This window comes from Epinephelus moara, chromosome 20, assembly GCF_006386435.1.
Source record: "Epinephelus moara isolate mb chromosome 20, YSFRI_EMoa_1.0, whole genome shotgun sequence".
NCBI lineage: Eukaryota > Metazoa > Chordata > Actinopteri > Perciformes > Serranidae > Epinephelus > Epinephelus moara.
In genome coordinates, this window is record NC_065525.1 from 36,960,606 (window position 1) to 36,976,791 (window position 16,186).

Consider the following 16,186-nt stretch of genomic DNA (forward strand, 5'->3'; position numbering starts at 1 on the left):
ACTTAGTGCTGCTCCCTTGAATTTAGTTGTGGGACTCCTGCAGAAAGTTTACTATAATACTACCATTATCTACTACTGTTTTTTAATTAAAATTCCACTAAATTTGTAGTAAACAGGGTGAAAATCTATAAAGATATGTGAAGAATATAATTAAAGTAATGTCATTTTGACACGGCCACTCTGGTCTTAGATTTTCACTTTACCTCCTCTTCATCAACACCAGGTAATCTAGAAAAATGACATTTTTTTCCTGCAGCAAACAGCACTCATCAGGATGCTTTTCTCCTCTGCCCCGCTCATCAAAAATCTAAGGAACCCAGCTCTCTTCTCTCTAAATTTTATAGTCTTAGTTCAATTTCTTAAAAGAGCACATAAACCATCAATTCAGTATATTTCCAAGAAACTGCATGAAAAACGGCTAACGTGTTGTAATAATGATGGCATAAACTAAAATTACAGACATGAGCTATCTGAGCACAGAGACTGCCGGGCTGTTGTTGACCACGAGAAACAGACAAAACCGCAGAGACCTTTGTTTCAAGACATCCCTGCATTGTGGTTTCAAGGCCTTTTCCTTCAAAACATGCCCATCAAAATTCCAGATGGATTTTAGAAATAATGAAAGTCAACATGCGGGCCCAGGGTGACATAAAAAAGACATGTATTTGATGTCTACCCCGTAACAGATGGTCTTGTTTGTCTTCAAATGTACATAGCTCATCGTTGAGGCCTGGGTGGGGATGGTCCCGTTTAGTTTAATTAAAATGTTCAAAGAGCCAACGCTGTTTTATTAAAGCAGGATCGAGACCGGGGACAGTGTGCGTCAGCGTTATTTGTCACCCGCCATTGTCATTACAGACGTGTCCCACACATCCACGCTCGCTCGTTGACGGCGCACACATTCCTGTGCACGCTAACACACATTATCTGTCTCTCTCTGTGTCCACACATACAGTAAGTGTGCTGCATTCAGACTCACAAATCACGCCCGTAGACACAAGCGCTGCGGACACACACAGAGGCTCTCACACACACTGTAGCACTTGGGTGGTATGTGGAAGATCTTGTGACACACTGTTTATTTAACTTCAAAAAGCTGAGGCAGGGATGAGAGCATTTGGGTCAGCGAGGACATATCAATCTGAGTAAGTCATACGCCACATCACCGCTCGTGCTTTATGCTGCATTACAGGCCATTGTATTTGAAATATTTCCTCGTACAGTCTCCTGAAAAGCGGTCGCTGTCCTCCTTGCTCCGTACTTACCCTCTTCCCAGTCTGCTCTATTACTTTAATAACCGTCAGCCAAACTTTTTTTTTTTCAAGATTGCACCATTGTGTATCTGTTCCTTTTCATCTGAATGCACTCTTCCCAAACTGTAGAGGGGAAAATGTTGGGAAGAAAGAGGGGGAGAGAAAAAAGAAGGGGATCATATTTTGGCAAGCGTGGGATGATATGTCGCACTGTCTTTTTGAATATTATTAAGTACTCTTGACCGACAACTAAATAAGAAAACCCACCGGTTGCCCATGTGTTTGCATGGGAGCTGGTTCAGCTGGAAACAGTGAGAGGGCTGAAATGCAGAGCGTGCCAAACCATGGAGTGGCGTCTGGGGCTGGGTCCACCACATCTACACTGGGCCCCAGGCAAGAGGGGGGAAACGGCTATGCACTCGCAAAGTCCCCCTCTCCACCTCCATTGGCCATCTCCCTCTAACTCTCAATTCTTCTTGATCGTAACGTTTCCGTCAATTAACCGAGCTCAGATTTCATCAGAGGACATGCAACACTTAATGAAGCAGCCACAGAGGAAGACGATTCACAGAGGTGCACTGAGAGAAAGTGACCTTTTCGACCTGGATGTCAGATGTGTCATTGTAGATCTGCGAGGTCAGAGGTTAAACCAACTCCACCAGTGCTCCCGTCCTGACCAATGGGTTTGACCTTTTCCTCTCCCCTGCTCAGTCACAGCTGTGGATAGGGAAACAGGGTGTGGTCTGATTAATTCCTCGCCATGCTTGCTGATATATCAGGGCTTTGGTGGCTCATTTGTGTGCATGTGTGTGTGCACACGCATTCGAGCAGATCTGCCAGGCTGCATGTGTCCCAGCCTGCTTCTTACTGGCTGATTAGCCCGGACTGAAATGCTGCGCCATGCCCTCCCGATGGAAAGCAGGTTTCTCTGAGGGTTGGCCTCGCTAGTGTCCGATACCACTTGGGGAGCTTGTATAAAGTTTGAAGCAAAGCTCAAAGGGAGAGCAGTGTTTTTTCTCATGTTAAAACCTTCAAACGCTAATTTGCAATGTTGCTATTTTAAATAGGGCTCACTTCATAGCGAGGCCGCTAGCCAAACTGTCATGGGTGTTTTCCTGATCGGACCAGGGCTGCGAGACAGAACAGGGAGGCAGGATCAATTTACCCAAATCTGACAGTCTGGGACACCACGCCAAAGCTGTAGCCTCTATTCAAGAGCACACTCAGTAAAATGAATGAAATGGCTTAGAGGAAAGAAAAGAGTCCAGTTTCAAGTTGGAGAGGCCTGAGAAGGACTGAGATTAGGATTTGTTGCTACTGTGCCATGTGTCTAGACCTGGCTCCTGAGAATATGAATGTGACTGTAGTTGGGTATGTATTTTTCACAGACCTAATATAATATACATAATATTTACTGGATTTGACAGTTCAAGAGACAAAATAATTTATGGTTTGTTTTTCTGACTTTACATCTTCTGCTCAAACGCGTTAGATTTACAAGCTAGTATTTGTTAATGAGCCGGAAGCAAAATAAAGTACAATCAGAAAAACATGTCCACGTACTTCAACTCATGCCAGTTCATCCATCATCTGTAATCCATTGTTGAATTTATGATTTTGTACGTAATATATATGTAAGATGTTTGATTAATCTTTTTAGCCTTTCCTTCCCAAATGTCTGAAACAATAGACTGAAAAACCAGAATAGAGAGTCGTCGCTGTCTGGGGGGACTGAGCTGAAGTTATATTATTTCCAGAGATCCCAGTATCATCAGTGGCTATACCCACGTCCGGACTTTGATATGTAAAACACAAGATTACTTATAGTTTGATACACACCATAATATAAACAGCCACATACCGCACATCCTCTAAATCCCTGTGAGAATATAGCATCATATAGCATCAGTGCTGCCATCTTATTCTCAAGGTGTCTCATTGCAGAAACTTCCTAACTCTGAAATCCTATTTTATGTCAGTGTAAGATTACGTTTAGGATTTTTGATATCACAGAAACATGTTTCCAAACTGCATTTAAGGGCAATATCCTATCTTATCTTAGGATGGGAGTTTAAGTATTACAGAACCGTCCTGATTTCACAAGTTAGGACTCCTAAATTAGGATGGCATAAATTCAAACAGCAGACAAATAACTGCAAAAAAAATGGCAGCAGCACTATTGTTTGGGCTGTATGGCAATGAAAACAAAGATGGGGGAAATTGAACACCGAAATATAATGATTAAAAGGCTTTGATGGCACTTTAGATTACCGGGACCATCTATCAATGGGTAAATATTGACTGCCAAGATGATTAATTATGAGTTTATGGCAAAAATGTATTTGTTGTAAATTTTCATAGTGCTTTTAACTCTTGAGCAGCCGTCTTTTTCTGTCTTTTTCTGTCGCTGATATCATGGCTTGTCCATCTCGTGTAGCCTACCGGTACAATCTCGTCAAAGATATAGGCATGGCAGGACGAGTGAGGATTGCAGAATTGATTTTACAGTTATACTGAGGATTTCTTAAGACAAGATAAGATATGAGGTCTGAGATAAGATAGGACACAGACATCCATCCATTTTCATCTGCTTATCCGGCAGGGATCACGGGGGCAGCAGGCCACCTCAACTGACCCCTTTCGACATGAAAGAACAGTGGCTCTACTCCGAACTCCTTAAGGCCCATTTATGCTCAACGTTAAATACGGACCCGGATACGGACGGAGCCTTCTGTCCGTGCTCCGCGTTCATTTCGTCTGTATTTCTGCACGTTTCCATAAAGCTTACGGATACGAGCCAAATGGAGCAGTACCACCGGGAACCGTGGGGGCAGTGTTGCTGTCACTACCCGATACGTAGCTCTAGTGAGACACAAAGAAGAAATAACAATTCAATATTTCTCATCGGCAGTACTAGAGAAAAGAATTCTCCGTCCTCCAGTTGCAATGTATTTAACGGCCTCATCGACCACCGCCTCCTACAACGCTGCCTCTGTTTTTGTCTTTTATGCAAGAGGTACATTATCAATATCTCCTCCACAGCCGCCATGTTTGTTTTTGAGTTTGTTGTCATAAACTTTTGACTCTGGGCTGCCCCCTGGTGGATATATTGGTTAACATCCATGCCAACGTAAAGGGCGCGTGGAAGTATGTGGGCAGTGACGGTAACATCGTTTGAAACAGATGTATACATTTTCGTACGTAAAGGGAGCATAAATGGGCCTTTACCCTATCTCTGAGGCTGAGCCCAGCCACCCCACAGAGGAAACTCATTTCGACTGCTTATATCCACAGTCTCATTCTTTCGGTCACTACCCAGAGCTCATGACCATAGGTGAGGGTTGGGACGTAGATGGACTGATAAATCGAAAGCTTCACCTTCCGGCCTTTGCCTTGTCATGAGTCATGAGTTAAGAAATTGCTTCTATAATAGGAAGATTTTTTTTTTTTTTTTTTGTCTTTGAAAGTTAAATTACCAGTGTGTACTATTTAGGGGGATTTAGTGGCATCTAGTGGTGAGGACTGCAGATTGCAACCAGCTGAAACTTCTCCCAGTTAGGATTCCTTCAGTGTGCATTGTTCTGGAGGTTTTTAGCAGGAGCCAAATTATCCACAGAGATCTCTTCCTCCCCGAAACAAATGGACCTGGTGATTTTAATCAGTAAAAACACCAAATAAAGCAGGTAGTGTTTTGTTTGTCTGATCCGGGCTACTGTAGAAATGGGCGTCCACCAAGGGGCCTGCATATTGTGTTTAAGGGACATGTAGTAAAGAGTGGAGTACATATAGTGTACGTTGCTGTTACAGCCCATATTATTAGAAGATGGGAAGCAAAGCTGAGGGCAGCGATCACTAAATATAGGAACAATGTATTTTATCACTACAAAACAACAACAACCAAAAAAAAAAAAAAAAAAGACTGATGTTACAATAAAAAAAGCATAGACCACATTCGGTCTCCTTGGTCAGAGAATGGAACCCAGGCATTTACATTCACAATAAAATCTGACAGACATATGGCTTGTGTCTGTAGCAAAGGCCCCAGACCTTGTGTGCAGTGGAGCGAACACAAGCAATACTCTCTGTTGGCCTCTAATAAGCCCGAGGATATGAGAAAAGGTCTGAGAACAGGCAGAGTCCTCGTCAATTTGGCACTTTGGACGGGGGTTTCATCTGAAATATTGATATCATGACATGTTCCCTAAGTCCAGAAGCAACAATTCAACTGGATAATTGCTGTTTTGTTTTCAAAATGGCAGCTCGGCTATGAAAAAAAAGGCATTAATAAAGCATAAACGACATAAAACAGTAAGTTTGAGGTTCGTTTTACGACATTTAGAGGGCTCTTAGCACTCCAGCATGGCCTATAGTTCTTTAAATAACCATCTTGCATCATTGATTCCAGCGCATATTGGTCTCATTGGCTGAGAGCTATTAGTGAATGTTCTGAGCATGTTTTGCCTCAATAGGCAGGAATATGGATGAGATAACATTGCAAAACTGAATTAGGTATTAACTTTCCTCCCCTTTTGGGTAAACTTTGCGGATACATCAAATGCATGCTTTGGCGTTGGAGTTTACATACCTGTGAAAGTCAAACAGAGAGCATTGACATAAGGTGTGGCTCCATATTTGTATCTGACCGCAGCTATGGACGGGCACAAGTGCATGGAAACGTGCACACGCGCACACACACGCATGCAAGCCTCACTCTGAACAGCTGGGAGTGTTTGCAGTGCGAGCGGGTCGTTGGTTCTCCGCTCTGTCTCACACAATGACCCATGCACTGTCTGTGTTTGCACTGCACCTAGCTCAAACAGCATTCGTTTCCGTCCCCTTGCCATTCAAGCACACTCTGCTCGCTTTTGTGAAGACGCACACAAACCAGGGAAGGCTTGGCCTCAGGTCGCACTCGGAAAACAGGGGCCAAGTTCATTGAGAAATCAACTAGAATTTCAGAAATGCACCTGATAGATTTCGCCTCGTGTTTTCTCCTCCGGCATGTGATAATGTTTTGGCATTCCTGTCAGGGTCACAGAGATACTAGGCGTGCAATATTTCATTTCCTTAACAATGGCAGTCACAAAGACAAACCTGCTGTCGGGGAAGAAGCTGGTGCGCCAAGTTCACGAAGCCAGTGGAAGATTGTTGTCCTCACTTTCTCTCAGTTGCTCAGTCACAGAGAGGTTAATAAAAAAACGCGGATAAACAATGAGCTCCAGACTGTCTTTATGAAATGAACAAAAGGCATTTTCAAAAGAGCAATATCTTTTATTGTCTTAAATCACATCACACATTACATGTGCAATTATTTATTTTTTTAAAGTCAGATCAGGTTCAGAAAGAGCAGCCTCTGCTGCTGCTTGCTTTTAATTCTCTCAGAATTTCATTATTCTGCTGATGAACCCAACATAAATCACGCTGGATAAGTGCATCAGCTAAATGTCAAACTTTTTTTTTTTTTTAAGTATTTGGCTATTTTCAATCCGATCCGTCTCTGCATATGCCATTCCCCTCAATCCATCCATGCTGTTTATCTTCAGCATTGCGTTTGGCAGATTGAGGTTTCTATACCAATGGCCTGATATGTTTGGATATAAGAACGCGGTTTTCCTGTTTTGGCACTGTCAGTGTGTCTTTTCATATACCATCCTGACATCAAACACTGGGTATGTAATATGTAAAGGCCATCTGTGGCGTTCACTCCTGCTCACTGATGGCTTGGCAGCTGAATAGTGAGGCCTAATAATACCGGCCTGATAGACTGCGGTATAAAGAAATGGCACAAAAATGTTTCCTTACAGTACTGCCTTTTTCAGGAAGGCTGATGTGAAATGATATTCAAGCTAGATTTGCTGTTGATATAAGGGAGCAATTAGCTCGACCAATCATCCTTCAAATCGCATCGTGGCGCATGCCAAGATTTCCTGTTATGCAATGGTTATATTTCTCCCTGCAGGTTTGAAGCACATGAAATAGCTGGTACATTTTGTTATGTTGTTGTACCTTTCACCAGTTACACAAAATAGCTGAAGATTTTTGTCTCTTCTTTACATCGTATTCTATTATTGCAATAATGCATCGGCCAATACCACCAGTTATTGACAAGCAATCATCTGTTTACAGGTGATATGTGACTGAGATTGAATCCCTGAAACCCCTGACCTACTTTCTGCCCACTAAGGAAGACCATGAGATGCAGTTAAAAGCACTAGAGTAAGCTGGTAAGTGTTGTGTTTGATGTTAGTCGTGGCCATAGCTGCTGTGGTGAGCACAGTGTTTGCAACTGTCTGCTATTAACTAGGTTGCTGTTGTGTTAGAAGTGGTAGTATGTAGAGTTATGAAACATAACAGTAAGTGAACCTTGGGTAAGATTTTTTTTTGGTCAAGAAAGAACCAAGCACTTTTATTCCCAAGTTGTCAAATGCTTTGTCACACCCCTTTGCGTCTGGTAGCAACACACGAGGCACCCTTTAGCGTCTCGATGTGACGCACAGCTGAAACACATTGTAACAGGCGGTTAATGTTGTGAAATAATCATGGTGAGATTAAGGCAACTAAATTACCTGGTTAAGTTTAGAACAAAGATAATGTTTTGGACTTCAAACAAGAATGTTGTTACGTAACCTAACGTGACAAATATGATGTCAGTGCCCGACTGTACGTAAATTATGTAATTTCACACGGGACATGAATTGCAGTCTCCTTGATGAATGCATGGTTTTCTTTGACCTAGTCACCACCCCCTCCTCCCACCTTATGCATACTTTCTTGCTTTTTATACTACGTTATTTGGGTTTACATTGGAGTTACTTGACGGTGAGGTGTGTCTCATAAAGACGCTAAAGGGTCCGTGATAAAGCAGCGGTATTTGATGCCCTAGAAAGGAATTGTCCTACTGATCAGTTTCGAAATTATATTCACATCTACATTTCAGTTAATATGGTATTCCAACAGCCAACCTTGCAAATGACCTAGTAGCAAAAGACGAAAGAGAGAAACCGCCTTTGCTATCAGCCAACCAAATGACTATTTGTATCACTTACTCACAACCTGGTACTCCGAATTTGTGAACAGTTTTTTTTTCTCGTATGCCTTCATGGTGAACGAAGAATCCAAAAACTTAAGTAAAAGTAGTCTATAAAACTATATCAAAGCATCCATTTACAAAGTCGTATAACTCATGCATTATTATTATTGACAAAAACAGTAATTTTACTTTGCTGAACATGGGAGCTGCTGGTCTACTGCTGCCTCGATCAGTTTGTTAGATTGTGTTATTGTGTGACCAGAGTTGGGTATAACGCGTTACAAAGTAACGTGTCAGAGTACTTTGATTACTTTTTGCAGTAATGAGTAACCTAACGTGTTAGTTCGCTGTTTGAGTAATCAAATACTTAAGTACATTTTCAAACAAGACATCAGTTACTTCCGTTACTTTTAGAACGCTGGTCCTTCAGCTCCGAAACAGCAACGGCTGTCGTTTGGTTCTAATAACGGAGATAACGTTAAACCTATCAGTCTGAAAGAAGCCATGGAGCTTGTGGCTCGCTACGTGGTCGGAGAAATGCTGCCATTAAAAGCGTCAGCAGATGGCAGGAGCTACATTTGAAGCGCCATACGTAAACTATCAAGCTACTGTATCTTCCACAGGAAGTTCTGACAAATGTTTCAGAATAAAAGCCTATTTAGAAAATGGAGGGATTCTCTCAGCCGAGGTTATAAGGGGCTTTTAATTTCAAGTGTTGAGTTTGAAATGACGGTGCGATATGTTAACTTTACAAAGACAACGGATAAAAAGTAAATATATAAACACACAGAGGGATTAATAAATAACGGACCGTCTATAATGTAGTTTGTTTCAAATGAAGCTGGGAGCCTCTGCAGTTGTGGTGAGTAAAAGCCCCGCCGCTATTTGTTAATGTTATTACTTTATGTCCGACCGTGAGGATGTACCATTGTTTGCTAGCTTGATGCTAATGACAGTAACGTTAACTCAGTGGGTTGACAAAGTGCCTCTGCTGTTTCACACCATCATTTCCCCCTTTTACTCTGTGTGGTAACATCCCTAGAGGAAATATTAAAAACACTGGGGTGTTGTTGTCATACAGTTGTCTACGGCAGCAGATCGTGAAGGGCAAGTGGTCCATAACTTCAATTTTGGAGACAAAATAATGTAGGCTTAGCGCCTTGTGGTCCATTGCCCAATAGGAAATGTAGAATACTCAAAAGTACTTTAAAAGTGCTTGAGTTACTTTTCTCAGGGAGTAATGTTGGAAGTACTTTTAAAGTAATTGAGTTACTTTACTCAGGGAGTAACGCAGTAAAGTAACTGGTTACTTTTTTTAAAAATGTAACGCAGTAACGTACTTTGATTACTTTTAAAGTAACCCTTACCCAACACTGTGTGTGACTACTGGTATTTTAAAGGGCTGCTTCAGACTCACTAAAGTCACATAGTAACACAAATGGACTACTAATTGAGGCAGCAGTAGACCAACAGCTCCCATGTTCAGTAAGTAAAATGACTGTTTTTGTCAATGGAGTCTGGCTTTGAACAGAGCATACATAAGTTTCATTTTTACTCCAGTTCCCTGAAGGAAAGGGCTGTCTGTTTGGGAAGATATTTTAATATGGTTTTGCTGTTGTTAAACGCAACCCCCTTCTACTTAAAGTGATCAAGAATTATCTTGGCTTTTTTATTCTCTGTTCACTGGAGGCGTGTGAGAAAAACAGTTTTCCTTACAAATTCAACATGTGCAAATGGTCAGTTGGGGGGTGAAGTATTCCTTTAAATGTTAATGGCCATCTCAGTCTTCTTCTGTTGTGGTGTCACCAAGCAAAATACAGTGATGCAGTGTATCCAAGCTAAAAGATCAATAGCAAAAAAGGAGCTTATATTCTATATGATGACACATTGGACAAGTCCAGTGTTCTGCTTCCAGGCTGACATATTGTCCAGTTTCAGCATCAAATGGTTAAACGCCAGATCTCAACTGGGCACATGAAGATTAAAGCTTTTTAGATACATTATACAGAACGTAATTCTCGTTATACTCATATTTTATTATCCGCAATGCAGTTTTGTTTTACCTCAGATGTCATTAGCCCCCTTCTCTCTACTCTCAGCAAAAGATACTTTTCTTAGCCTCTTTTCATTATTCGAGAATACGTCACTGAGCACATCATTTATTAATCCCAACTGGATTTCCCTTAGTGACAAGGAGTTACAACATAAAAGACATAAAAGCAAGTCAAAGCCAGTAATCCCTCCCTAACATGTGAATACGTTCTGGATTTGTTATCTGTGTGTATGTCAGCGTCATGTCTCAGAGCTGGACGTCCTGCCTCAGGTGGGTTCAGAGTGTCCCTGGCTTCCCCGGCAGCCTCGGGTTGGGCCTGGCTTCAGGCTGCTTGACAAACACAGGTTCCCTTTGTTGTGTCAGCTACGCACTTAGCCTCGCTGGGCCTCACTTACACAGTGGAATGTTTGGATGGATCCGTTACACAGCCACACACACTGCTTGTTTGCCTGTTTGACTCCACAACAGTAATCTGACATCTAAATTGGGTCAGGGAGGTTCTTGTAGTGCTTAGAGGCCGGACAGTGGATAAGGAGGCAGCCAGAGGAGAGGAAATGCTAGAAAGACAGTTAAATTGTCCTGGGTCAGGAGGGTCGCAGTCAGAATCGCTTAAATTGTCAAGAACAATAAACGTACTTGACGTCATCTTGGTGACATCGGTGTAAAGATACTGACAGCGTACCGGCTATCAGTTTGCAAGCTCATATGTTGCAAAGGGCAACCAAACCGCACAAAGACTTGTATGAGCTATTTTCTTTCCAAAATAGAAATGAACTCCGTATGACTACACTATCTGAGGCTATTTGTCTATTAAGATTGTTTACTTCAGCTTCATCTCTTTCCAAGCTGCTCTAAGGACATGAATCCCACACAATTTGCATGCACAGTCAACACAAACTCTATTTCAACTCTCATCCTGCTCCTGGCCTCCGGTTAACCCCACACTTTTCTTCCTGTGTGTTTTGGTCTGTAAAAGCCCACTTTGTTGTGTCTGAGCAGCGAAGCATCCCAGTGAGCAATGACTTCCTGTGAGAAGTGACTGCTATTTCAACTCCACAGCGCTGGGCTGCCTGCGGTTTGTCTGTCTGTCGGTCTGGGTGTCTGCCCTCAAGCTTCCCCTCGGCGCGTAGAGGAAGAAGACATTTCCGTGGAGACAGAAGAGTGACAGGCAGTGTTGCCAAACTGTGAGCTCCCTGCTGGCAGGCTCGACTCCACTGAAACTGCAAACAGAGAGCATTCTGGGTTGTTTGACAGCAGAGGTCAAAGGGCACTTTAATGTTCCATTGGGCTTGGACTGTGGTCGCTCTGAAGGGATCCTACTTTCTGCCTCTGCACGTCTCCTTCGCATCGTCTTCGGTTCCTTTTGTCTGGTGACAGAGTTTTGGGCGAAGATGACAACAACGGCTGGCGGACACAGAAGGGGAGCCATCCTCCACACTGAGGCCGGAGCCATTACCTCAGCCGCCACCAGCATGACAATGATATTTTCAGTCACAGCGTAAACCCCGTTGTAAACTAAGGCTGCAGAGACATGAAAGGCTTCCCATTTGGTTTTATTTTGCTGCGGTGCAACACTTTTTTTACTACATGCGTTCCCTTGAGAATTCAAAGAACGTCTCCTTTGTTTTGACTATAACAATTAGGCCAAGCGCGAGAGTAAAAGTCATTATCAGCTTCTGATGAGAGGCTGTTGTCAGAGTGGAATGGCAGTGTCATGCTCCTGTAAAAGCTATTTACGTGGAAGATGTTACAGTGACTCTAAAGAATTACCAGATCACACTGTAATTTGTAATTAGATAATGAGCAGAAGTAAATGCTTCAGTGTTTAGGAGTTTGGAGTGATTTCAGGCTAATCAGAGGGGACAGAGTGGGCCCACATCACATCTTCACAGCAGCATTCTCTGGTCTACGAATTCAGTCGTAACATAACCAAAAGTGACTGTAAGAAAACAGAGACTGAAATGTTCTTCCGTTCCCCACATGCTGTTCTTCTGAGTATTTATTTTATTCTTCACAGAATTTATTTGTCTTTGGTCAAATCGGCCACCTCCATATCTCCTGGAGCCAATATTACACTCGGGAGTGGTTGGCCTATGAGTGGATTAGGACTTTTCCATTGACCAGCGGTTTGCAGAGGTTATAATCTTGCACCCCAAAGACAGATTTCCCGTTAAGCCCAGGAAAGCTGTCTGACACCACTTACTGGAATCTAGTGGAATTTGTAGCGAACGCTCGCTTGGCAGAGACGCAGACGCACAGAGAGCTCACAGAAAGTGGCAGATAGCAAACGTGGACGATGCAGTTCCTCTTTTTCTCGACCGATGGTGCACTAGGGCAATAAATTTGTCTTTCCTTTATCTTCATTTAGCTTGAACAGAATAATGGCTCCCAAACGTGCACAGTGCTGGCGCCGCATGCTGTCGGACAGATAAATCAGTCATAACCAAGCGATTAAATATATTGAGGGATATATTGGTGGTTAATGGGTGGTTGGATCCTGGCACTCCTGTATGAAATTCAGACTTGACCGCTGTCATCAGGAAGCCATCCGAATGATGATGTCTTTGGGAATCACTGCCCATCTGTGTGTGGTGTAATAAATCTGAGCAATATGTCAAAGAATCAGCTCAGTACATTATAATCTAATGTGTCCCCCACTCTAGATGTATAATATTTGTGATGTGTCTGAAACACTGTTCAAGAAAGTGTTTCTTGTGAGGGGATCTGCACAGTATCACTTCCCTGTTTTGACACAAGAATATACTGCCAAGTGTAATCTTCCCAAATATTGCCAACATCATCAGCAAAACCTAAAGTGACCCAAATTTTCATTTTCTGGTGTCTCGTTGCAGTAAAATATTCACATTATGACGCCACAGTGAGTTGAAGTATGAGCTGCCACTGAAAGACACTGGAATTAACTTGCAATGCAAAGTGACAGCTGAGTCTTCCCAGTAGATGGAGACAAAGTATGCAGCACAAAATGCTCCACAATGAGCTTGTGCCATTTTGTCTATTTTCTGTCTCCCTCAGTCGACTATCACAATAAAACATGCGAGGGGAAAAAGCATGAAGTTGATTTTCTATTGATTTTTAAGTGATTCTTAATCTTTACAAGACAAACGATTCAAGACTAAAACAGAAAAAGACTGGAAAAGTATGCAACAAAGCGGCGCCGATCTTAGACTTGCACTCTTTCTATGCATGAAACCTTGTAGAAGTCTGATTAAACCGAGCTGGTCCTCGATTCTGAGTAGTGTGGACACCCAGCAGAGGGAGTCGTTGGACAAGCATTGAGGCAGCACAGCAAGGAGGTACTTACTTTCTACAGTAGTGGAGCCAGTGGATCCGGCCCGCATGGAGCCGGGGTCTGACTGTCCCCCCCAGTCCCTCCGCCATCTTAATTGCTGCCATCTTTGCAGGAGTGACTCGCGGCTGAAAATTACCGCTGTGATAACGGAACGTTTTAGCACTGTGGACAAAAACCAGTCTGTTATGATGTGAAAGGTGGTGAAACAGTTTATTTGTGTATCTGTTAGTCATCCTGTATTACAGCAGAGTGTGTCTGATAGTTTTTGTTCACACGGATCATGGCTTCACTCATTTAAACAAAAGGAAACAGTTAAAAGTGGTAACGGTCCAAACAGCCATCGAGTGTAGTCCAAGTGTGGGGCAGGACCCCTAATCTCATGAGCATTTTCCTTATTGTTAAAATTTTATTTCACTCTCTTTGCCTGCAGCATCTTTCTGCTGGTTTTTACTTGACAAGAGTGAAAGTCTCTTTCTCTCTTTTCTCCCCCACTTTATTTATCACCATCAACCAAAGTTGAGACAGATCTACCAGCTGGCCAATGGAGGCCCAGTCCCTGCTCGCACGCCACCGCACACATGAATATCATTAATAACTTCATTAGCACTTCCTGACTACAGCCAACACTACAGTGGATTGGATTGCCAACTGGATTGTGTGTATGTGTGTGTGTGTGTGTGTGTGTGTGTGTGTGTGTGTGTGTGTGTGTGTGCAAGTGAGTGTGTAAGGAGCACAAAAGGTGGGGGGGGGCTCTTGACTCTTGATTGCACACCACTTTTTAGATTCAGAGGAACACATCTCCTCCAATTCCAGCCCTGCCGTGTGATTGAAACAGTGTCTGGCTCGGACACCCCACGCTCCCGGTCCCACCAGGCGTATCACTGTACAGTAACAGTACCCCTATTAAGATTCAAAAAGAGCTTGATCAAAGATAGACATTGTGCCCACTGCCTCGAGTCAAAGTGCATTATAGCGCCGGGCTGTGTTTTAGCATGTTACACAAAGCACTTAAACATCAAACATATGTAAATACTCTGTTTAATTGTACAATCGCAGGCCGATCGCGGCTGGAATGAATCGTCAAAGCTGTCTCCTCTCATAGTGCACAGCTTGACGTTTAAAATCTGGAATATATAGTGGTGTGCGCTACTTAGACAAACTGAATAATAATCACAAATGCACTGAGCGATCTGATTATTCCCCTGTGAGGAAATGTCATTCAAGTCCATGATTGCGTGGAGGAAACTTTTTAAACCTTGCAGAGCAGCGTAGTTTTTTGTTAGTACCCTGCATTACTTCAGGGACCTTTAGCACAACCACAGTCTGCTGGTCACCACACTCCTTAGGAACATTAGCTGTCAGGACTTTTGCCTTAAGAGCACTTCAGTCTTTGGAGACAAAGAGTGTTTTCTTTCCCCGGTCAGATTTCTCCGACCACTGTTAATGGATAAGTGTGGTGACTCTATACTATATTCAGTATCTTTCTTATTGTTAACGATTCCCATGAAAAGACCAACACTCACAATGAATTGATCCCACTAAGTATTACCTGTGTAGTCTGATATATTTTATCCCTCTGTGCTACGGACATCCTTTGTTACACGATTCAGAGCACATCAATGAGCCTCACTGTTGCACTGCATGACATCATGGCTTCATTATGATAAACATGGGCATTGTAGTTTATTTTGAGTATATCCCACATACACCATCCTGCTGCCCTAAACACTCACTGGTGCACTGAATCTGCAGAATAAAAGAGTCCTCAACAAATACACTTTATATCTCCTACTATCCTGTTTGACGAACCACATTGCTGGTTTTGGTCTTTTCATCAGATTTGTTGACAAATATAGAATATATCACCAGCCTTACTCATGAAGGGTTAAACCCAGTAACCTTCTTGCTGTTTAAAGGGGCTCTGTGTGAAATTCAGAGTGTATGAGCTCTGTCCAGTCCATGATCAGCCCCCTTTGCCTCTTGGTCCGGAAACATAAGCCCTGAAGGAAATGCTAAGTTAGCATTCAGCTAGCTATGTTCATTTGTGCGGTGGCCGTTTGTGTGATGGTGGCGCGTGTTTGCGCAGCAGCTCTCCGCTCTCCAGTTTGGTGCCTTTTTGTGTGTATGTATTATTGTGTTGATTGGATGGTTAAATGTATGGAGGATGTGGTTTTTAGCTGGCAGCACCTTACAGGAATAGCACTCCTAATTTCGTTGTGTCTTTTAATGATACAACGACAATAAAGGTATTCAGATTCTGATCAGTTGCTACATATTTATTCACTTCTGTGTCACATTGTAGCAGGGTTCAAATATCCGTCACGTAGGTGGGATTGTCTTGTGCAGGTTGTAGGGGCGTGTTGGTGTGGTTAGTTAGTTGGGGGTTTGATGCCTTGCTCAAGGATACATTGGCAGTGTCCAGGAGGTCACATGGCTGCAACTACCAGTCTACAGTCTACACTCCATCTTTGGTCCAGATGGGGACTTAAACCAGTGACTCTCCAGTCCTCAACTGGCTACTGAAGCCCCATAAGCAGATG